This window comes from Haemaphysalis longicornis, unplaced genomic scaffold (genome assembly GCF_048455015.1).
Source record: "Haemaphysalis longicornis isolate Haplotype H1 unplaced genomic scaffold, Haemaphysalis longicornis Haplotype H1 scaffold_27, whole genome shotgun sequence".
In the NCBI taxonomy this organism is placed as follows: domain Eukaryota; kingdom Metazoa; phylum Arthropoda; class Arachnida; order Ixodida; family Ixodidae; genus Haemaphysalis; species Haemaphysalis longicornis.
Genome location: NW_027526325.1, coordinates 658,384 through 681,455, shown reverse-complemented (window position 1 = coordinate 681,455; position 23,072 = coordinate 658,384). Strand labels below are relative to the sequence as shown.

General features: G+C 48.6%; 1 long non-coding RNA gene across 1 annotated transcript; it reads left to right on the top strand.

The window, feature by feature from the left end:
• The first annotated feature begins 305 nt into the window (after positions 1-305).
• Positions 306-14,271, top strand: LOC144172917 (uncharacterized). Its single transcript, XR_013323131.1, has 3 exons — positions 306-559; positions 6,214-6,333; positions 8,933-14,271. It is a non-coding gene; the product is annotated as an uncharacterized LOC144172917 (long non-coding RNA).
• The last annotated feature ends 8,801 nt before the right edge of the window (positions 14,272-23,072 follow it).

The following is a 23,072-nucleotide window of genomic DNA, read 5'->3' as shown; positions in this document are numbered from 1 at the left end:
TTCGATGGCTGTATAATGTCGTCGCTGAGCATGTCGTCGACTTGACTCCGGATGGCTTCCCGTTCGTGTGAAGAGACGCGGTACGGTGACTGTCGGGTAGGTCCGGCTCCATCTTCGGTTATTATTCGGTGCTTCGCTAGAGTGGTCTGACGTAGCTTTGCGCTCGACGAAAAACATTCGCTATAGACGGTATTCATTCAAAAGTTTAGCGGGCGATTTTCTTCGCTTGGCCACACTGAAAGCCGCCATGTCTGTGGCCACTGTGCTAGCGCATGCGCTGTGCGCCCACATCTCGAGAAAAAAAAAAAAAACACCGGTGTCCCGTTTGTCGTCTGCCGCGTTTCAACCCAATTATCGGTAGTGGCGTCAAGAGATATATTATTAATCGCATTCACATTACGTGGTGGCGCTCTACCTGCCATCGATAACTTCGCATCACCGGAGGATGAAACCGCGGCAGCGAACGGCCGGAACGGCGCGCAAAAGTCCGACACTGCTGTTGGCTGCCGCCGTGGATGCCGACGCAAGTGCACCCGCACCGTATCCACGACTTTGTCTGGTAAGTTCCCTCTAATACATGGTTGATTACAAAAACCGAATAATTTCTTTGGAGAGCTGTTTCACGTGTACGCCGAGTTAGCGATGGTAGCGAATGCGAGGCCGCTTCCCGAGCCGTGCTGTAACCCGAGCGCTGACGGATCGCAAGCGCCCTTTGAACAAATCCCTCGAGTTTGGCTTCCGTACGGCAACATTTTCTGCATATGCCTTCGGGCGATCGCTTTTCCGCGAGCATACGCGTGACTTATCGCGACGCAGTCGCACGCATACGTGGACTCTAACGTTTTTATCGCTCTACCTACTCGTGCACGCCACCGTGTGCCAACGTGTTTTCAAATAAATTGGAACGAAAACTTAGGCAGGCAGCAATGCGCCACCATCAGCTTCGCAGTCACCAGTCGCGGTCGCACGCTGGATGCCTTGTCGGTTGTTCGTACGAGGGATAAAAACAGGCGCGCTCTTGTTTTTTATTTAAATCGCGGCAATCACTGACACTGACAATCACTGACATCACTGAGATTTTCTTCAGACTCCAATTCCAGAGAAAATCTGCTGTTGCAGTGACCAACCCGTTCCGCTGGTGCCGTGTAGATTCAATGCCCAAGTCTTGACGCAGAAAAATTACTAGGACCCAGATTTCGGAAGTGTAGTGGACGCGCATTTCACGGCGCGCTGAAGGTGCGTTTCTCACGCTCGCTCGGGCGGCGGTTCGCGTTACCGGACCCGCCGGATGTGTGACGCGTGAGCTATCGTGTTCCACGCCTGCGCCGCCGCGCCATCGGGGACCGGGGGGGTTTATTTCTCTTCGCTTAATAAGGCACTTGAGTTCCAGCAACCGGTCGGTGTGGTCGCTTTCATCGTCGCTCGTCAGCCGACGAGACATGGTGTCAGAAGTGGGATAAAGTTAGCGACACATCGATCAATTATTAATAGCAATCAGTCTAAGGTGCGTAGCCTGCAAAACACGCTATGGCGGATGGAGATCCTTCTATCCAGTTCAGCGGCACCGGGCTTCAACCGCCACCGAAATTCGATTTTGGGAACCCAAGCTCTTGGAAAGAATGGGTCTACCAGTTCGGCGACTATTGCTATGCATCTGGGCTCTACCAAGCGCCGGGAGAAGTACGGGTCAGAACGCTTCTTTACGACATGGGCTCCCAAGACGCCTGCCGCGTTCTCGACACTCTAGCATTGTCCAGCGAAGACTGGAGCTCGCTAGAAGAAGTTCACCGATCACTTCATCCACCCGGTCAACGAGGTCTACGAAAGTGTCCGCTTCCACCGTCGAACCCAGGGCGAAGGCGAGACCGTAGACGAGTTCTACACTGCGCTGCGTACACTTGTCAAAAAGTGCAACTACGCCTCAGCGGAAGTGGAAGAACGACTCGTTCGAGACAGGTTCGTCGTGGGTCTCCGGGACTCTAACCTTGTGGACAAACTGTGCCGAACACAAAAGCTTACCCTTGAAGAAGCAAGACTACAGGCTCGCATCAACGAAGATGCCGTGAAAACCTGTGCAGCAGTGTTCCAAAAAGAGCCGAATCCTGCTCACGTTGTGGCCGAGGCCAAAGTTCAAAAGTGCTTCCAAAAGCCGCGACATGGCTCGAATTCTCAAGGGAGCTCCGGCAAGCGTGTTACGAAGTCCAACACAAGCGACGCTACCACGAGCTGCAAATACTGCGGTTGACCAACGCATCCTCGAGCAGATTGCCCAGCTAGGCAAGCCAAGTGCAAAGGGTGTAATCGGATTGGACACTTCGAAGCAGTCTGCGAAAAGAAAAGCAAGAAGAACATGGGAGCTCTCACACTGCACTCCGCAGCAGCCATCACCAGAGCCAAGTTCGTAAAAGTGGCCGTCAACGGACTACGCTAACTTCAAGGTCGACTCGGGTGCGGAGGTGACAGTGGTACCGGACTCGTTCTCAGGCATACCGAAACAGCTGCAAAAGCCAGAAGGTGAGCTTACGGGCCCAGGAAATTACTCCCTCACCGTTCTCGGAACATTCCAAGCGAAACTGAACTGGAAAGGCAGGTCTACAGTGCAAACAGTGTATGTTGTGCCTTCGCAAGACCCGCCGCTTCTTAGATTCCCTGCGATACAGGCTCTCGGAGTTATACGGTTCGTGGACAGTGTAACGGATTCTACCGTCACTTTGAAGGACAGTCTCTTCGATGGCTTGGGCGAGCTGCAAGACAAAGACGTGATACGTCTCCAACCAGGCGCCAAACCGTTCTCACTCAGCGTGCCGAGAAGAGTACCGATTCCGCTTCACAAACCAGTTCGAGAGGAGCTCACCAAGCTCGAATCCCAGGGAGTCATCCAACGGGTGGACCGTCCCACACCATGGTGTTCCGGTATGGTGGCTGTTCCAAAAGCAGGAGGAGGCTACCGAATATGCATTGACCTCACCCGACTCAACGAAGTCGTGCTTCGGGAGCGTCACATACTACCCTCAGTCGAGAACATCCTGGGACGCCTCGGATCAGCAAAGGTATTCTCTAAGCTCGATGCTACCGCTAGCTTTCACCAGGTGAAGCTTTCAGAAGAAAGTCAAGAACTCACTACGTTCATAACACCAATGGGAAGATTCTGTTTCCAAAGGCCACCTTTTGGAATCTGCTCAGCGCCAGAATATTTTGAGCGCCAGATGAGCAGAATTCTGGAAGGCCTCGAAGGAGTTGTGAGCATGATTGACGACATTCTTGTCTTTGGAGCACCGCAGCAAGAGCATGACCAACGTCTCAAGCAGGTGTTATAGCGCTTGGAAGAAGCGGGAATCAAGCTGAACCGCAAGAAATGCACGTTCTCTGCAAACCAAGTCAAGTTTCTTGTAGTCGTGGTTAGCGCACAAGGAATCAGTCCCGATCCAGAAAAGGTCGAGGCCTTGGCCAAGCTACCAACCCCATCGGATGCCAGCGGTGTCCGAAGACTGCTGGGAATGGTGAACCATGTGGGCCGCTTCATTCCTCATCTTTCCAACATCACAGCACCGATCAGGGCATTGCTTCAAAAGAGAAACTCATGGCTTTGGGGACCGTGCCAGCAAGCTGCTTTCGACAAGCTCAAAAGCTTGCTCAGTTCAGAGGTCTGCATGGCTAAATATGACCCATCGTACCCCACGGTTGTGTCAGCTGACGCAAGCTCATACGGTCTTGGAGCTGTATTGCTTCAAGATCAACCATCGGGAGAACGACGAGCGGTTGCTTACGCCTCACGATCCCTAACGGACACTGAAAGCCGCTACAGTCAAACAGAAAAAGAAGCTTTGGCTGTGACGTGGGCTGTCAAGAGGTTCGACCAGTTTCTGAGGGGCATCGCATTTCAAGTCGAAACGGATCATCGTGCTTTAGTCACGCTCCTGGGATCAGCAGAACTCGGCATGATTCCGCCCAGAATCCAGCGCTTGCGAATCCGTCTTATGCGCTATCAGTTCACTGTTCTCTACGTCCCTGGCAAGCTGATTGCCACGGCAGACACGCTGTCAAGGGCTCCTATTCAGGGACACGATCCTGAGCGAAGTCAATGGCAGACAGACTCCATCGAGTTATTCATCGGGGAAGTCGTTACAGCAGCTGCCAACCTCATGTCCTCCCGCATGGATGCCTTACGCAAGCACCAAGTGGAAGACGGCATCTGTTCTGGGCTACTCCGCTTCTGTGAGAAAGGATGGCCAGAAAACGTCTCAAAGGTTCCAGTTCATCTAAGGGAGTACTGGAAGGAAAGAGGCAACATCACAGTGTGCGATGGCTTCTTGCTCAAAGATCGCCGCATCATTATTCCAAGCCTGATGCGCCGTGAGGTACTTCAGCAAATCCACGAAGGCCACCAGGGCATTGGACGGTGCAAGGCAAGGGCAAGGGACGCAGTATGGTGGCCTACCCTTAACAGCGAAATTGAGCAGCTCGTAACATCGTGTGAGAAATGCGCTCAGACGAGAGTTCAGCGTTCGGAGCCACTAATCGCAACACGGACTCCAAATCGGCCATGGCAGCGTGTAGGCGCCGACTTGTTTGAACTTGATGGAACTCACTACATAATCGTGGTGGACTACTACTCTCGTTTTCCGGAAGTAATCAGCTTGTCGTCGACCACCTCCACAGCTGTCATTGCGGCTGTCAAGAGCACGTTCGCGCGACATGGAATACCTGATGTGTTCGTGTCCGACAACGGCCCGCAATTTTCGTCACGGGTGTTCGCCGAGTTCGCGCAGACCTACGGATTTCATCACATCACGAGCAGCCCGGGCTACCCACAGTCAAACGGCGAGGCAGAACACATGGTGCGGACCATGAAGGATCTTTTCACAAAATCCAAGGACCCACACATGGTGCTTCTGGTGTACCGCGACACGCCAGGAGCGAGCGGATACAGCCCGTCGCAGCTCCTAATGGGCCGACGTCTGCAAACGACAGTGCCGAAGATGCCAGACACCCTGCAACCGGAGTGGCCACCACACGACGAAGTTGCAGCTAAGGATAAAGCTAACCCAACAAAACAAAGTCAAGACTTCAACCGTCTTCACGCCGCCCACCAACTCCACCCACTCGCTGACGGGGAGGATGTGTGGGTGCAGGATATGTCATGCGCAGCAAAGGTGCCCAGCCCAGCAAGAAGACCACGCTCATATGTGGTGGAAACACCGACATGCATCATTCAGCGCAACCGTCGGCATTTGGTGCCGTTCAACGGTGCAGGCATGCCTGATGGCCTTGCGTCTGACAGTTATTCAAGCACAGACGAAACACCAGCAGTGACGGTTGAAAGCTCCGCGGATCAAACCCGCCGGATGTGTGACGCGTGAGCTATCGTGTTCCACGCCTGCGCCGCCGCGCCATCGGGGACCGGGGGGGTTTATTTCTCTTCGCTTAATAAAGGCACTTGAGTTCCAGCAACCGGTCGGTGTGGTCGCTTTCATCGTCACTCGTCAGCCGACGAGACAGGAAGTACCTTAATTTGAGGAATGAAAAAAAATTGGGCGTTTTAATTAGTGAACAAAGCGGAGTAACGCTAGTTCCATCTTTGGCTCGTTCCTTTTAACTGCGCTATTTTTACTGTGCACCTTAAAACACCTGGTTATTCCTCCCTCCCCCTCTGTGGTTTTACTACATAGCTGCATTTATTACATGGAATGGCGAGTTGATTTTTAAGCATTGCCTTGGGCACACATGGTATCTAGCAGGTTATTTTATGCACCATTCTTTTTTTAAGCAACCAACCTTCCCAACCGGCAAGCAGACTATTCATATGCTTGCAGGCTCTGTTCTCACCATCCTTGCGTCTGCACATATGTATATTTGTTAAACGTTGCCTGCATACCTTCTAGTCCAGACTTCATATTTGAAAAGCGGCAACTGGCCACAGTTGCCGCTTCTCTAATGGAGGCGAAAAGCAGAAATGCCCATGTTCGAGATTTTGGCACACGTTAAAACAGCCCCAAGTGGTCAAAATTAGCCTTAGTCCCTCACTACGGTGTGCCCCATCGCCTGTGTAGTGTCAGTGTGTTAAACCTCATAGTCAATCAAAGTGTTCGTACAAACCTTCTACAAAGCAAGCACAAGCTGTTTTCAACTTTATGTGGTCACTGGTGATCTGACTGTTGTAAAACTGTGCATCGCAGCATGTTTAAGTTCACATGTTACTACTCACTCTTGCAGGTCTGAAGCATGAGATCAACCACTGGCTCTCAACAGCCACTCCCCCAGTCCGGCGAAGTCAACAAAAAGCCATCCAGCCACCACTAGGCACACAAGGCTGCAGAAAAAACTTGGCATAGCGTATGCATGTTTCTGGCCTATTTTTGCTTCTCTTAAGAAGGTAAAGTTTATGCAGCCTGTGTTGCTTTCCAGTTTCAGTTGTACAACTTTTTTTTTATGTTGATTATGCACTTTCGTGTTGAAACGTATAAAAATGTGCAGTGCCAAAGGGACACTGCACCTCCAAGGCAAACTTCATTTTAGATTTTTTTATCCTTCACCTCCGTAAATGCTGGCATCATTACAGGAGTACTTGTCGAACGTTTTGATGTGTGGGTGTTTGCGTCTGTCCCGAATGCAAGATGGTGTGCCACGGTCCCTTAAAGGGGCTGGACCTACCCCACTTCTGATAGTGATGAAAAGCATGTCATAGTCTTCACATAAGCCATATGATGGCCAATTCTTTAAATACGTGTGAACATCCACTGCCTGACTACTCTTTATGTCCCAACTTTCAGCCTCTCATCAGTGCTAGTAAACATCCTACGCGAGGCTGACCCCTTTGCTAAGCTGCACAGAAAAAAGGTCAACCCAACAGCTCAGCCATTATCAGCAGCTGACAATCCTTGTGAATCCTCAGGTGCTGTCAAGTGCACAAATAACTCCGCCATGTGCTCACCTTTGTGAGAGAGAAACGAGCCAAGAATGCCCCAGCAACACATCAGTGATGGCCTCCCAGATGGCCGATAGGATTCTCCAGGTACAGCGCGGAGGGGTTTTGAACCCCCTCCCCCCAACATTTTACTATGCTGCACATAAGCAAGTGCTAGCATTCATTTTGGCAAGGCTCCTTCCATTCTCCCATACCTCCATACACCCCCAGCCCCTAAAAGTATTTCTGGCTGTACCAACAGTTTATGGACTGTGAAGAATGAGCACCCTGGAAAGAACTAAAGGAGGTGTTTCAGGTGTGCATTTGGAGGTTGTCAGGTGACACACTGTTGAGTCGAGTTGATACGTGCAGCATACCACGCTAGCAATGCACCAAACATGTGTGATCCTGCATTCAAGGCCAGTGCACTGCAGGCGTATTAATAACTGCACTTGCATTGGGTCAAATTAAACTACGCAGCTGTTGAGAAAAACAATGGGGTGTACTCACGGGAGCAAAACTCTAGATTGATGCAAGCAGCCGCTGAAAGGCATTACATGCTGCCACGTGAATAACTGCCTCCTGCCAAGAAGACACTGGCTGTACGGCCTAGTTTAACAGTACGATGTTCATTTCGTGCTTGTTGCTTTGGCTACATGTGGCTTCGGCCTTGTTGAAGCGTTTTAGTGATTAGCGATCAGTAATGCATTGAACGTTTTTTTCTTGACCTCTGATTGGGAGCTTAAAGGAGCCATGAAGAGAAAACACAAGTTTGGTTCATTCAAAAGATTGTCTCGTTAGAATCATACTGACACCACTTTTAACGTAAACTTCGCTCAAATAAGCTACATAATTAGGAAAAATGGGAATGGTCATGCGACCCACCAGCTCATTTCCCGCAACAGAACCTGTGGATGTCACATGGGCTAAGCTCTGCGATTGGCGGAGGCTGGCAGAAGCAGACGCAAATTAGGTAGAGCTTACAAACTAGACGAACGAGCGATTTGCGCTTAAATTTAGGGCACATTCTTTACAAAGCAATAGGAATGATGGGACAAACAGTGGAAGTTACGAAAGCACATGTAAACATAGAAGTACTGATGCGTTCTGCTGTTCGTACTGCGCACAGCATGCTTTGGTTTAGCTGCACAGCACTATGGGGCTTGGGGTTGTCTCAGACGACACTGGCCGATTGACGCAAGCAACGGTGTCTTACGTGACCCCATTTGTCGAGCGAGCACTGTTTCAGGGAACGAATATTTTCTCCCAGAACAAAAACAAGCCAGGTTTAAATGCGGGCAAAAACAAACCAAACGCTTGCCACGGTATGGTGGCGCCATCTAGGTTACGGAACGTAAAGAAACGCGGGAACAAACCAACACCGCTACAGGGTGGAGACAACCTTTGAACGGTCCCGTGCCGCCGCAATTGGGCCAACGGGCTCAACGCGTTATTCTTTTCGTTTCCCACGAGACCTAGCAACGCGAAACAGACAATATGATTCCAACTTCTTCAGTAAACCGCGTTGCGGCGATAATTTTAGCGCGGTTTTGACACAATGACTTGCTTCGGCGGCGAGCGAGCAACCGAACATGGCGGCGCCAGCGTTACGCGTCTCTACCCTGTACGGCGGATGCGTGAATGAAGGTACTCTAGGCTGCAGAGCGGTCGGTTCCCGTGATGTCACTTGGGACCACGAAAACGCACGATTGAGCGGGAAAATCAAAATTTTAACCTAAATTGTTTAATTTCTCAGTGAATAAAGCACCGTTTGTATCCGGACAAGCGCTGGGGGCACTATAAAACACGAAATCTTTCGAATAAAACCAACTTGCATTTTCTCTTCATGGCTCCTTTAAGCACGCGACAGGCTTCATTAAAATCAAGTCCTAGCACTTCGGGATTTACACTCTATGCGCAGATTGTGACTATTCGTGAAGGACGAGGACAATAGAAAGGAGCAGTAAAAAATTCTTTAGGGCCTCATCTGGGGAGAGTGACCATTTGGGCTCCTTTCCTTGGTTGCAGCAAAGCCAAGGGAATGCGAGCTGTGGACCGGCGACCAAGGACAACTCCACCCGGAGCTGGGATTGTGTGCGCTGGGCGTTGCGTCGTCGGCTGTCTAGCACTGAGGGCCAAAACCATCGAGAACTGGCGGCCATATCCATGCCAACAGAATCAACCTAAACAACAAGGTGAGCTGGGCAGCTACGATCTCCCACGGCAAACACACTCAGAGACACATGGTCCCCCAGAGTCAATACACTCACGGCAGACATTCCGATTCATGCTCAGAAATTAACAAAATCCATCACATGCTTGAGTCCATTATCGTTGGAAAAAAAATTCTAAAAGCAGCCGTAACTGAACTTAAGGGAGTCGACACCACTGTGAACCCCGCCTCTTCCAAAACGTCAGACCAGCATCTCAGGCCATCGTTTACTCCAGCCACAGCAGGTTACCGACCTTGGGGTCCTCAGAAATTGGGTCCGCAGATGCAGTGGACAATTCTCCATCTGGCTCTACTCAGTTAAAACACTGGGACAAGAAAATTGGCCTTGGCAAACCCCCCTTGCTTCGGGGTCGGATGATTAGTACGTTACGGAAGGTGTGCTTCAAAATTTTGGAGAACAGATCATGGAAACTCTCGTGCGACATTCAAAGCCATGTTAGTGCGATTTGAGGATAAGATTGGTGCTGAAATCACCGGTCTCAACATTTGCATCACCGGTTCTTTGAGGACGCTGCGTGAAGGGGAATAGGCCCATAAAATCGACTGCACATGCGTCTGGCCTCCGTCAGCGGACAGTTCGAAAGTGCTCACCAATCGTCTAAAGGCACATTCCCACTGGCGACTTGGCACATTGCGTGACGTCGCAAGTGATGAGCCAGGCATCGCTTTTTCTCGCTTTGCGAGGGAGGACAAGATCGCTCTAGGACTGAATCCCCTCGTTGCGCCTCGGCAATGCAAAACCGGATAGCCAATCATGGCTAAGGAGTCAGCTGACGTAGCTGCAAAGGAAAGATTTGTTTACATCCAGCAATGCAAACAATGGTGAGCCGCTGCTGCCGCACAGGGCTGACTGTGCCTGTCGGGTCAGGGGTCAGGCTGGCAAGGAATTTTTCATGCGCTTCAGTTCTTAGGTCAGTGACTTCAGGGTATGTGTGTACTAATCAACAAACAGTGTAGAACTCATCAGTGTGGAAAGTCTTTTCAAATGGCAAACACGGTGTAGAACTTGGAGCGTTCGGAGGCGTCAAAACTTCTGCGTCTGTGAAAAGAAGTGAAATTTGCCGGCCGGGATGCGAGTATTGTTGCATCGAATTAATTACTAAATGCAAAACATGGCTGACCGGCACGTTTCTCCTAAACGTATGGAGCCCTTCTCGCAACACCTCCAAATTGACCAAGCTTTTTTAGAAAACTCTTGAAATTTTCCATTTCGACACATTACTCATTGTCGGTGATTTTAATGCACATCACACTAAGTGGGGATTGCAAGCATGACACCATTAAAAAGCGAAAACCTTTGGCTTGATGCCCAACAAGAAGGCCTCACCCTTACCACTGACCATACGCATCCCACTTGCACCGGAAGTAGTGTGAGCAGTGATGAGCAGCAGTGTGAGCAGCCTTGCCTCACTTTTACAGAACACACGTAAAGGAAGACCACTTTATGCAACACATAAGAGAATCTCGGCAGCGACCACCCGGCAACATCAAACGAAGGTCTGGTAGGCCCGCTTATCCTCATTTACTGAGATGCATTTCAAGGGCTCTGAGTGGTGCAGCGGGATTCCTCACACTCGGTGATTGGTCCACATATCTGAGAAATAACTAACATCAAGGCAAAGCTGCAAAAAGCTGCAAAAACAAGCTGCAAAAAATGTGAGTATAATCAGATTGCAAGGTAAAACTGACAGGACTAAATTCCTTGGCAAGTTGCAGTATTTCAAAATGGTTTTACCAATGCTGCAAATATAACCCGCCGCGGTGTCTCAGTGGCTAAGGCGTTGCGCTGCAAAGCACGAGGTGCAGTCACTTTCATTTCCGAGGGTTGGGGTGGTCGGACCAGCGACAAGCGCCTTACCGAGTCTTGCGGCATCTTAAATAACCTTGTACCAGGTGACAGTGTTGGCTGACAGAGGATTCACAATAGGTGATGCTGTTGGCATCCACTCAGCCAAGCTAGAAATGCCGGCTTTCACTTGGGGGAAATCGCAGTTATCGGCTTGGGACGTCCAAAAAACTCGAAAATTGGCTAATGTCTGCATTCATGTAGAACGGGTGATTGGGCTACTTAGAGGACGATACTGAATCCTGTCAAGCACTATTCCAATTGATCTTGTGACTGTGAAGCACAACGAGAGGCTCACCCAGCTAGACAAAATTGTAGCTGTCTGCGCAGCTCTAGCAAATCTGAGCCAGTCAGTTGTGCCATTCGAATAGGCATTTTCCAGCAAGCCGTGTGCATCAGTTTGGCTGAGACAACAATGTCTAGCAGTTTCCCTTATTGTGTGGGAAATAGGTGGGTGAGGCACGCCGTAGTGGAAGGCTCCGGATTAATTTTGGCCACCTGGGGCAAGAAGGGGGGGGATCTTTAACGTGCGCCGAAATCTCGCAGACACGGGCGTTTTTGCTTTTCGCCTCTGTCAGAAAAGTGGCTGGGAATCGAACCTGCAATGTCCTTGGGCCCAGCAGCACAACACCTTAGCCACACAGAAGAGGATGGAATGGGAATGGCCGCAATGAAATGCCAATACTGGGCAACAGTGAAAAGAGCAGCAGGCATCCAATGCCACTGGTTAGAAGGCGAACATGACCATTAAGACAGCCAGGATGCAACGCATGGTTAGTGTGGTGTGTAATGGGTGTGCAAAAAATGTTGTGTGATGGGCATCTAAAATCGCCGCAAACCATGTGTATTTATTGGAAGTATGATTTAGGGACTACCCAGCGATGGGCATAACAGCACAATGCACAGGCTACTGTACCAGGTAGTGCAATTCCTGATGATCGACTTATCGATGCAATTTTTTGTTTCGCTGTAGTATCTAAATGCACAGATGTTTTGGTTTTCATTGTGTGATTTGCAGTTATGTTCTGTCATGAAGATTTTAGCCCTGGTCATCTGTATGAATGCACTCTTCTGTTCAAACAGAACATTATGAGGATTTTGCTCCTGTAGACATGAAAAGCTGTTTCCTGGACTGTTGACAGACGATTTACCTAATTTCTTGGCAATGAAAGTTTTGATGTGCCGTAATGTGTAAAATAAGCCCTCCGAATTTTCCATAATGTGAAATGCTATTCCACGCAGTGAATGGCAGCACCCATTGCGAGCCTAAAGCAATGGGAGTCTAGATGAAGACATCAAGCCCAGTTTTGAACTGTTACGCTCGTGATTTTGATTCCAATGGTTTAGGTAGGTTATTTTTTGTCAGTTGTTACACCACTGTCCATTTTATGCTGCTGCTGCTGCTCTAGTAAACATTCTTCAGCTTAGTTCTGTGTCTTCACAAAAAATACAGGGTGTTTGTAATGCTGCCCAATGTCAGTATTTCTTTCCCTTTTTTGTCCAAGCTGACATTGATGATTGTCGTCGTAGTATGCAAGTTTTTAAGAGTTGTTAATGTTTTGTGCAAAAAAAATTGTGCATCTTAGTTAGTGACATGAGGGGTCTCATCTCACATCAGTGAGCAAGCAAGCCACAGTCAAGAAGTTCAGTCCCACGTGGGAAGGTTGCAATGCAAGAAAGGCAGGGGGGAGGGGGGTGTAACAAATTGTCACCTAATGCTGCCGTTCAAACGAAACAAGTCCTTTCCCACACATTGTAAATATGCTTGGTCATTTCTGTATGGAATTTGGTGTCACCATTCGAGAAACATATCAGTACTGATCTCCAGGATGACTAAAATATAGGCACTGATATTTGTTTTATGGTGATCCTTTAGTACATCAAAAGGTCAAAAAAAAAAATCAAAAGGTCTGCAGGCCACATGTGGCCCGGGTGTTTCACACCCTTGCTTTAGATTAACTGTGCACAATAGGGCATGGCTATGTGTATCAATCGTAACACAAAGAATGGAAGGTTACAAGTGGAAGCACCCACACACAAAAACCGAATGGAATGGGAAAAAATGGTGTTTCTGTGTTCTAGATGCGGAGTGTCTTATGCTCGGGGGTATGTCACTTGTTGACCGGTGGCGACCGTCCGCACACCATCTGTGCATGCGCTCCTCTCCTCCTTTCCAAACAGCTGCGTACTCTCCTCTCCTCTCCTACCGTCTGCGCGCGCTCCTCCTCCGTTCGCTTCAGCTCTCTCGCGCGCATGCGCGGCTCTTCCTTCATAGTCCTTCATTAACTCTCACCCTATAAATCCAAGGAAAGCGTATATATTCCGGGAAAATGTATGTCTCCAGTTCACTGACGATTTCTGTGTTGCAATTTTTTTTTTAATCCATCCCAGTGAAAGCATGTTGCCTGATTGATCCCCGTAATGCATTTATTGTGTAATATTATTTTACAATAATTCTGCTTTCATGCTCTGTTTTCTTTATGAAGGCTGAACAAATCAGCCTAGGCTGTTTTGTCACAATTAAACTGTTTTGTTCTATATTTCGACACTGTTGATGTCCAGTGAAGCGTCTTTTTTCTTTTTTACCTCCGCTCTGATATTTTGGCCTAATCAGTAATGAACGATCATCGCAATTGTTCATTATACCGTTATACCGTGTCCATTTGGTTTGTGTATAAATCTACATTATATTTCTGCTTATCTCTTCTGACTGCTCTTGTTTTACCGTTTTTTTATGTATTTTTTAACAAGAGGTCCCCCCACAGTGATAAACTATGGGACCTCTTTCTGTATTCTTTACCAATGTATGTACTGTATTATATGCAATCTTCCTAATAAACTTCAAACTTCTCTCTCGTAGTCTCCTCTCCTACGGCTGTGAATATAAAGGGGAACTAGCAGAGCGCCCGTTCAGTGCTGCGCTTGCTTCGCTTGACTCCGAGCTTCTTCAGATGAAGTAGGATGGAAGCAACAGTCCCGTCAACGGGTGCGCTGACGCAATTAAACATAACGGAAACGCAAACGGAACCCCCATGACACTTCGCATCCTACTCATGGTTCCCTTCGGGGAGATGGGTGTAATTTTTTTTTTTACCCCAGCAAGGCTCCTTGTCTCTGTTTAGCTCCAAGTAGTAGTGCAGAAGTGACAACAAAAGAGAATCGGCAGACTGCATCGGTGCTCCTGTGACCTACTGCAAACTATCACTAATATTTAACTGATGGGTAATTACATTGTGAACTGTTGGTTGGGCGGTGTTTTATTGATGTGTAATAAAATGTTTCTTGATAGACGTGTTCTCATCATGCCATTTTTAATAGTGTCCCCCAAGCTGCTGTTAGCAGTTACCCTAGGTGTAAGACAAGTTAACTTAAGCCTTGCTGCTGATGCCCGGAAACACCAATGTTAAGCTTTGGTGGTGCACAAAGAACATGGGTTGGTAAGCTAGTTGGTATTGCATAATGAAAAGTGGGTCTTACAAAGCAATATGAACAAAGGCAGGACAAAGCACTGAACTGTGACTGATTGTTTATTTATTTAAGGAATAAACATACCAATGCGATTACAACCAATGAAAAGGCTAAAAGCACATCGAAACCAACACGTCATTTCGCCCCTTCCCTGCTACATAGCAAGGTTTTGATACACGATTTCTTTTTTTGGGAGTGCAACTGAAGGGTCTCTAATGCACACATTATTAAACATTCAATTTTAAGTACGCCTATCAATTCATGTGTGAACTTTTCCTTTTCTAAGCAATGAACACACTTCCCAAAAAGTGGAACACAAGCGTAACTTTTCGCAGTGTGACAAAATGTGGCCCGATAATTCAATGAAGTCCTTGTGCTCACTGTACAGATCACCATTTCATAACAGTTGAATTAGCCAAAATGAAGGCGATAGCCATGAGTTATCATTTCCTGGCCAGAAATCACGTCTTGCAAAAAATATTCTAGCACATGAAGAGTATGACTAAAATGTTTTTTTTTATATTCTAGCACATGAAGAGCATAACCAAAATGTGTTTTTTTTTTTCATTTTCCACAGTCATTGTAAATTCAAATAGCAGTAGCTGGAATGGCACCTAAATGCACATAAAAGGGCACCAGTCGACCTCGCTATTTATTTCTGAATATTTCTGTAGATCAGTTTCGAAGTGTGCTAAACACCATCACTGTATTTAAACCTGCTGCTGCTCACGGATGCCGCAAAAAACGGCACTCTTGAGGCTTGCCCCGCAGGACGCACACCAGCTCTGTGAGGGCGCCGTATTTCTTTTCTAGCAGCTGCATACGCCTGCAATGAAAGAGAAAGAAAAAAAACGGGCTAAAGTTCGGGGTGAAGCAGAAAGGCACAATTACTTCCATTATGTGCACAATTAGTTTTTCTAAACCAAGCAGGAGCTACAAGTTTTGTACGGAGACTGAAATGGCAGTTCTGCTGCCCCTAAAAACACATAATAGTAAATTTCGCTAAGCGCTGCTGGCGCAAAACAACAGCTTGAGACGACGTTCGTTTCCGGACGGCGTGATCGAACAGCAATTTCTTTAAAAGATATATCGGCCTCAAAAGTGCGCAGGATAGAAGTACCCGAGGTTTTGACCTTTAACTGATGCTCGCCGGTTTCCTCACTCCACCCAAGGACAATCGAAACACAGGGCTTCATGTAATTGATCGCTGCATGCGATCCAATCACCGCACGAGAAAAAACAAGAAGAAAACACGTTGCTGCTTATGTTCGAGTTATTATCAAAAAAGCAGCCCTAAAAACGGCTTCCCTCAAGATGGCACGGGCGACACATTGGCACTGGGTTTCTCGTGCGCTAAATGTTTCACACTCAGCAAAACAACTCACCTGTGACATTAGAGCGCGGCGGCTGGCCATCAGCTGATCTGCGGCGGCGACTTGATACGCGTCTGGCGATAGGTAGATCGCACTGTACTCAACAGTACTTAGTGTCGAGTTATTACTTTGCGTTCAGTGGGCATCAGTTTGGAAATGATGCAGTTCATGCTGACAAACGACCAATGCGCTAACGATGCAACCTTTGCGCCCCGACCGGCTCGCACTCGCTCGTAGGTGTGCGCAGAGGCTGGGGTTGAATTGCAGATAAGGTTGTCACACTCATGAGCGGAACCATGAATTTTCGCGTAACCAACGCTATCGCGGTGCAACAGACTTTCAAGCCACTCGCACACGCCTTGCACTACAGTGCCTAGAATATACTCTAGGCACTATACTTGCACGAAAACACAAGCTGATATCGCGGACCGCGACCTACCTGGCCGCCATGAAGGCACGGAGGAGAAGAGGAGGGCCTGATCTGCGGGCCGTGCGCACACGTCGCCTAGCAACAGACGCTTGGCCACAGATATGGCGGCGCACGCATGGTTGCCTGTATGTATGTGAATACGCTCTATAGCGACGCAGCAAAGCCAATAATTTGTTCCATTGTTCTTGCGGTAGCGCCGTATTCACGTCGAAGGGCTGCGGGAGCTTGAAGGTTTCTACGGGTGTGCGTTCAAAGTCGGCGACCGCGATCACGTCACTTGCTTCTTGCGCTTCTTCGAGGAATGCAATTGCCGCGCCCTTGTTTAAATGCTGGTACTCCTCGGTGAAATTAGTAACCAGAATGTGGGATTGGTGTTCCTTGAAGCGCGCAATGCCTCTTGCGACCGCACACCACGGTCGAGAAGCACCCTTTGATCAGTGTCTACGATAGCGTCGACGTCAGGAGCAGCATCTTCACAGTAGACTGCGACCATCAAGCTTGCGCGGGGTGGCAGGGTGACATGATCATCGGCGATCCTTACAGCAGCCCGTCGTTCGGGGTTCGGTTGCGGCGTCATGGAGTGATTGGGGGAAAAAGTTATTGACTTGGTCTGCAGATCGATTATTGCACCGTTGTCCATCAAAAAGTCCATTCCAAGAATTACGTCGCGGGAGCAGTTAGGCAGAATGACGAACGCCACAGGGTACGTTGTGCCGTCTATGGTGACGCGCGATGTGCACGTTCCACTTGGCGTCACGAGGTGGCCTCCTGCTGTGGGTATGTGCGGACCGTCCCATCTGGTCATAACTTTCTTCAGTTTAGACGCAAATGGTCCGCTCATTACCGACTACGAGGGCGACTACGTCAAAGCCGTCGATGGACACCTTGACGTCAGATGCAGTCTTCCTCGAGTTCCGGGTTCGTCGGGGCGTCGTATCTCTGCTTGTACGTGTTGACGGTCGGGCAGTGTGCATCGTCGTTGTCATCGTCTTCTCAACGGACGTCTCGGTCAGGTCGGGTACGCGTCGCGCCGTGTAGCTGTCGTCGTGTTCAGGAGTCTCGTTAGGGCTAGGTCGGGTCGTCGGGATGAGGGCATGTCGTGAATGATGGTCTTCAGCGAGTCGCTGCGTCGTTGGAGGGTTTTCATTTTTCCGCCGTTGTGCAACTTTACCTCCCGAAGTTGCTGCTTTTAGTTTCCCCCGCGTGGGCTGCGGGACCTTCCACGTGAGAAGTCAGCAGTGCTGCGGCGGCTCGGTGACTGAGACGGGTAGGGCGACGGTGAACGGTTGAAGCGGGCTGGTCCTCTTCGGTCTCAGCAGGGCGCTTCGATCTCAGCAGGGCGCTGGCCGTATTGGGGGCGTGGGGCGTCGACGGAGAACCCTCGCAAACCGAGCCTCTTGTAGGGACAGCGACGGTAGATGTGGTCGGCCTCTCCGCAGTGGTAGCACAGCGGGCGATTATCGGGTGTTCGCCACACGTCGGTCTTCCTTGGCGTCTGGTATTGGTCTACAGGGCGTCGGGCGGGCGGCGTTGGACGGCGGTATGGCTCGGCCTCTTGACGACGGGTTGGAGCAGGGCGGGGTTGACGAACAGCCGAGAAATAGGTCATGGCTTGTGGTTCGCGGGGTGCTTCCGACGGCGTAGAAGTTCCCAGTGCGTTTTGGACTTCTTCTCGGATTACGTCGGTCAGGGAAGCCACTTGAGGTTGCGGCGTCGTTGGAAAAAGCTTCCGAAGCTCCTCCCTGACCACTGCTCGGATGGTCTCTCGCAATGTATCGGAGCTTCCATTTGCGGCACCGATGGTCTCCGAGAACAGCGCGTTGACAGGGTGGTCGTACTGCCTCGTTCGAATTTCCAGCGTCTTTTCCATCGCGGCCGCCTCAGACGCGAATTCCGCCACTGTCTTCGGAGGGTTACGGACTAGACAAGCAAAAAGCTTTTGCTTCACTCCTCGCATTAGAAACCTGAGCTTCTTTTCCTCGGTCATTTCAGGGTCCGAACGACGAAAAAGTCGCTTCATCTCCTCAACGAAAATCACGACTCCTTCGTTGGGGTGCTGCGTTCGAGTTTCAAGCAAAAGCGCAGCTCGCTCTTTTCTCACCATGGTAGTCAAGGTCTTAAGGAACTCCCTCTTGAATTGAGTCCAGTCGGTCAAAGAGCTCTCATGGTTCTCGAACCAAGTTCGAGCAGCATCTTCTAAGTAAAAGAAGACATGCCGGAAAGTTTCTTCGTCGTCCCACCTGTTGAAGATGCGGACGCGCTCCAGCTTCTCCACCCATTCTTCGGGGTCTTCAGCGGGGGCTCCCCGGAACGATGGCGGTTCTCGGGGCTGCTGCAGGATGATTGGCGACGTTGTTTCTTGCACCATGGTGTTGGTTGCAGCGTTCCTTCTCTTGGGCCCTTCTGGCAGAAGACCGAACTCGGGTAGCAATCCTTGCAGTCGGGGGCTTTCTCTGGTTGGACTGGCTTGGCGGCTTCGAGATGTCGTAGAGAGCATAAAGGCTTAGTACCCAGCACTTCCACCAGATGTCGCGAAGACAAGGACGATGCAGTTGTCTTGAATGAGAAACACGTTTATTGGAGCGAACTTGTGCTCCCCTAACAACTCAAAAGAATACAGAGGCGGCGAAGCAGCGGTCAACAAAGTGACTTGCACAGGCGAGTGTCGTCGAATCGAATGCTCCGGCGTCCGCACTGCTGGCTTTTTATCTTTCGGCGCGTGTGGTTCTCGAAACGTCGATTCGCATCGAGAACATAGTAGATCCAAGAAGATTATTCTGGGCTGTTCACGTTAGATCGGAATGCTCTCCCTATCACGACAGATAACACATGCGGCACAGAAAGAAAGAATGGAACACGCGCTTCTCCTAAATTCTCCTAAATCGGTGGGCTTGGCTGTAAAGTATTGCTGTCTTGCAGACACTGTCAGACACTGCAAGACAGCAGTGTCAGAAACCATGTCAGACACTGCAAGACAGCAATACCTTACAGCCAAGCCCACCGATTTAGGAGAATTTGCTCAAACCAAGCCGACTTTGACTCAAACTGTCGAGAACTCAAGACCGCCCTCCTGAATAAAAAATACCCGGAAAAAGTTATCGACGATGCTATTGTGCGAGCCAACCAATTAGACCGTAACGAAATCTCTAAGAAAAAAGCCCCCAACGGGAACCCGCAAACTAACTTAGTTTTAACCCACTCATCCTCCGCTCCAAGAGTGTCAACCGTGCTAAAAAAACATCACAATATCCTAATGCAAAGTGACCGCTTAAAAAGCATATTCCCCGAACCACCACGCGTTGTCTACCGGCGTAATAAAAATTTAGGTGACTTTCTTACTAACTCTTGTATCAACCGACCGGCAACTACTGGCTGCATGCCCTGCAATAAACCCCGATGTAAAGTATGCCCACACATGACCACTACACAGCGCGCCACCAGCACGGCTTCAGACTACTACGTAAATATAAAAGATAACTTTAACTGTGACTCCGCTAATGTCGTATATCTTCTAGAGTGCACTGTTTGTAGGCAACAATATATCGGCCAAACTGAAACGCCCTTCCGAATACGGTTCAATAATCACCGCTCTCATGCAAAAAGCTGCCCTTATTTGCCCCTGTCAAGGCTTGTGAACAGTCCCGGGCATGCATTTGAACATCTGAAAGCAACGATTTTGGAATCCGCCTTTAAAACGCACCGCGACCGCGAGGTTCGGGAATCTTATCTCATTTATAAGTTTGGGTCAGCCACACTTGGAATTAATGAAAGTTACGGAAGACTAACGTGCTTATCCCTCGATTAAAATTAGGGGCTTCATAATTTTTATAACTATGTTCATTATTCCTACCCTCGAGTTTGCCATCAGAATTCGCAGAAACTCTCCTAATACAGCAGCTTTATTAGCCTAATGCGGCGCAACAATGCCATTTGTCCTGGGGAAGGAGGCCTCGTTCCCACCACCACTTAAGAATGTTGAACTCTTTGTGGTCTATTCATGTTTAACCTTTGGTGACCCTACCTATTTTCTGTTCAGTTGCTAGCTTCTGTGAAACGCTCTTTTGTGCCCCCTATCTATTCTCTTCATCCGCGGGGGGCACATCCATCTTCGTTTCTGCCCGAACCAGTCTCCCCAGCCACTGAATACCTTACTGTATACTCTTCCCTTTCTTTTCAAACCCGGGTTGTCCAGTTTCCCCCATTGTCTGAACTTGCAGCCCGCGCGGCATATGTTGACCCGTCATGGTGCAACCTTGAACGCTGCATTGTTAACACGACCCCTTTTTCTCTCTCTCGCTCCCCCCCCCCTCTTTTTTTTGTTGTTGTTGTAACATAGGCGTAGCCTGACTACGCACACGCTCCATTTCTGAAACATTTTCCGCTCCTTCTCACAGCTTTATGCAAACCTATATAATAAATGTGTTCGAAATGTTTGCGACAGGAAAATCATGTAACTTTACTCTGATGAAGGCAAGTCCCGTTGCCGCTGCGTAAATAAACATTGTTTGTTATTGTTCTTGCTGTGTATCCGACTCTTTACTTATAATATATATATATCAAGGTTGCAGTCGTCATTGCCAGTGCTATTCGGCTTTTTTCGAAATATTTAATAGGGCCGAATGACGTGTGCTTGTCACGTTTCTTTGATTCATTGATAAATAAGCGAAAATATAAGTCGAGAAAAAATCCGCCGTTTTTCCGGGAGCGGGACGGCGGATTTTTTCTCGACTTATATTTTCGCTTAATTATCAATGAATCAAAGAAACGTGACAAGCACACGTCATTCGGCCCTATTAAATATTTCGAAAAAAGCCGAATAGCACTGGCAATGACGACTGCAACCTTGATATGTATCTTTACCGAGTCCCTCGTCCCGTATCTCTCTGTTCTGCTATATATATATATATATATATATATATATATATATATATATATATATATATATATATATATATATATATATATATATATATATATATATATATATATATATATATATATATATATATATATATATATATATATATATATATATATATATATATATATATATATATATATATATATATATATATATATATAAAATATTGTGGGGACACCAGGCTTCTTACGGCGACCTAGCCCGCACACAAGACTCGGCCTGAAGGCTAGCTCCACTGAACTCCGCCACGGACCGCCAACTGGCGCAGCGGCAGCGAACAGCAAGGGACCCACAAGAGACAGAAATTACCCAGACCGACGTTTATTGCCACCGCAATAATGAACGTCGGGCGCGTCGCTCTACCAGCGCCAAGACCGCCCTGGCCGGGCGGGAGAAACAGGCGCGAGGGCGGACGAAGAGGGGGCCAAAGGAGCAACCGGGAAAAAAAGTTGACCTGCATGCTGACGTTTCGCCGGTTACGGGTGCTATTTGGTGAGTGAGGTGTGTGTGTTGTTCTGGACGGCACTTGTTTGTGAGGCGGCCCTGGTAATAATTAGACAAACAATAGGGTAAACAAATGGATGACGGATAAGAGCGAAATGAAATCGCCGATGACGGCAGAAATACGAGAAAGTATGCGCTGTAACAAAATGCGGATTCAATTTTTTACTGTTTTTGATGTACAATGATCTTCGGTGTGCTCACCTGGGAGCAGGCCGCAAAGAGCTTGTCGTGGCAGACGTGTAAGTTCAGGGGTTCCCATTTTGGAATGTTTAGGCAGAAATTACCCATGTAATTTCGTGGCATGGGTGGAAGAAACGTAAAAGGTTTACACATTTGCCCAGTTTCCCCCGGGTGAAAAAAAAACGTGTTAGGAGAATATCTACGCACTAATCAATTCTCGATAAAAAATGATCATGTAAATCATACACTGAATTAGGGCAATGCGGTTGTGACTTGCTGTTTATAATGAAATTTTTAAAGATACCATAATTTTTATTCACCGTTACATAAATCATGTTCTCGCGCAGAAAAAAAAAACAACTTTCGCGAGATAATTGGTGGATGGGGCACTGAGAGATGTGTAAAACATGTTCTGTTACCAGCTTCCTGAGGGGCGGAAGAAGGAGAGTTAGATTTCTGAAAGCACGTTGCGCCAAATGTTACACTCAGCGTATTGGCAGAAGATCAAACGGACAGCTTGAGAGGTCTTAGCTATGTTCATAGATATGTAAAAACACGTCGCAGCCTTTTTCATTATCCGGGGTCAAAATCTTGAATATTCGTGCCTTACCAGGAGGCACGAACGTACTCATGAAATTTAAAATATTTTGGTCCGGCGGGTGTTGCTCTGGACGATTATAATTCAGTCAGTGAGTCAGTCAGTCAACCAGTCAGTCATTCACGTCAACTTGTAGTAATTTATGTACATAAAAGAAGCTGCAAAGGACCTGCGCCATGCGCTACAGTGCGTGGTAATGGGAACACCTGCAAACTATCAGCCTATACATGACCAACCGCGCCCTAGTCGGCACACAAGGTTCAATGGTGTGAGCGGGAAGTAATGGAACAACGAAGTCGATTGACGAGCGACTCATCTCGGAGAGCGACCGTGCTTGCGGCCGAAACCTCCTACCAAAGCGGAGACACGGCAAGAGGGAGGGGGTGCAGTGCACGAGGAGAGCGAGGACAGCGACCGAAATCGAAATAACGGAAGCGACCCATCTGGTCGGGTCACCCAGGTCGCCCGCTTGCGTTCCGTCTCCTGCTTTCCTTCTTTCTTTTTGATCGGCCGAAGGAGACCCGTCTCTGCCGTGCGCCCCAGCGCCTAGAAGTGTCGGCAGCAGCAACCTGACAAACTCGTTCCGGCCATTCGGCTTGCGTCCCTTGGCCCAGG